The sequence below is a fragment of the Salmo salar genome, unplaced genomic scaffold (assembly GCF_965601325.2).
Source record: "Salmo salar unplaced genomic scaffold, fSalSal1 ptg000691l, whole genome shotgun sequence".
NCBI classification, from domain to species: Eukaryota; Metazoa; Chordata; class Actinopteri; order Salmoniformes; family Salmonidae; genus Salmo; species Salmo salar.
In genome coordinates this window covers 615,870-617,500 of record NW_027675466.1, presented here as the reverse complement: position 1 = coordinate 617,500, position 1,631 = coordinate 615,870, and the positions used below count along the sequence as shown (strand labels likewise).

At 39.0% G+C, this 1,631-nt stretch overlaps 1 long non-coding RNA gene across 1 annotated transcript in view; it reads right to left on the bottom strand.

Annotated features, from left to right (window-relative positions):
* The window catches only part of LOC145877134 (uncharacterized), a 1,190-nt gene extending 355 nt beyond the window's left edge, over nucleotides 1–835 (bottom strand). The window contains exons 1-2 of the long non-coding RNA XR_014391579.1: nucleotides 642–835; nucleotides 338–384 (exon numbers count right to left, since the gene is read on the bottom strand). This is a non-coding gene — a long non-coding RNA (uncharacterized LOC145877134). The remainder of the gene's footprint in view (nucleotides 1–337; nucleotides 385–641) is intronic.
* Nucleotides 836–1,631: the final 796 nt, after the last annotated feature.

The following is a 1,631-nucleotide window of genomic DNA, read 5'->3' as shown; positions in this document are numbered from 1 at the left end:
TTCTAGGTATCAAAAGGAGAAGTTAAGGTAACTTGAGACGTGTTGAATGATCATATGTTATACTGTATGGTAATATAAAACACACTTATTCACATGAATTACACACACACACACACACACACACACACACACACACACACACACACACACACACACACACACACACACACACACATTGTCAAAGCAACTCTTTGTAAACGTTGGTGTCCCTGATTTCTGCTTCTGTAGAACTACAGATGATATTTAATATGACCAAGTCAGTAATGATGGTGGTCTTTGACTTAACTTGAATTAAGACTTATTCTTAGTCATATTCTTCACAGCAGTCAACACTCACATTTTCTAATCCCAGGATTCATTCTGTTCTCTCCACCATGTTCCACACTGTAGCGGTAAGCAGAAAAACAGACAGTCATTGAGGGATACACCTGAACTCACACACACACACACACACACACACACACACACACACACACACACACACACACACACACACACACACACACACACACACACACACACACACACACACACACACTTAGCATATAACTTTGTCCAAGTGCTGGTCAGAATGTTTGTCTTAACTAGCCTGAAAAGTCAAACATGTCTGATGTGAACATTGACATAAACCCTCTACATACTTGAGTTTCTCCAGTCTGCAGTGTGGATCCTCCAGTCCAGCAGAGAGCAGTCTGACTCCTGAGTCTCCTGGGTGATTGTAGCTCAGGTCCAGCTCTCTCAGGTGTGAGGGGTTTGACCTCAGAGCTGAGACCAGAGAAGCACAGCCTTCCTCTGTGACTAGACAGCCTGACAGCCTGCAAAGAGTCAAATCATATTAAAATCACACTGCTATTCTTTGGTGGTGAAAATAGTGGCAGTATATTTTTTCAACATATTCAGAAATATCAGTGTCCTGAAACCTGACATATCTATTCATAAATGTTTCATTATTATAAATGACACATTTTCCAAGTATTGCTTGTAGATAGAAAGATGCATATTATCAAATATTTGAGTAGACTGACCAGACCAGTTTAAAAGCAGTATCAGTCAAAAGACAGACAGTGAGGTATCAGATTTAGATTGTATTGAGTATACAGTCCACACCATAGCTATTTTGACAGTGAAGATAACATTTTAAATGTGGCTCTAAACTCCAACATTTTACATTTCAGATCAAATGTTTCATATGAGGTGACAGTATATAATGTCACCTTTTATTTGAGGTTATTTTAATACATATCTGTTTTAACATTTAGAAAATGAAAAGCACTTTATGTATCTAGTCCCCCTATTTAAAGAAGTCATAAGTTTTCTGACTAATTCACTCATAGTGTATTAAAGTAGTCAAAAGTTTAGTATTTGGTCCGATATTCCTTGAATGCAGCGACTACATCAAGTCTGTGTCACGCCCTGACCTTAGAGATCCTTTTATGTCTCTATTTTGGTTGGTCAGGGTGTGGGTTGGGGTGGGCATTCTATGTCCCTTTTTCTATGTTTGGTATTTCTTTGTTTTGGCCGGGTATGGCTCTCAATCAGGGACAGCTGTATATCGTTGTTGCTGATTGGGAGCCATACTTATGCAGCCTGTTTTCCTTTGGGTTTTGTGGGTAGATGTTATTTTCTGTTTA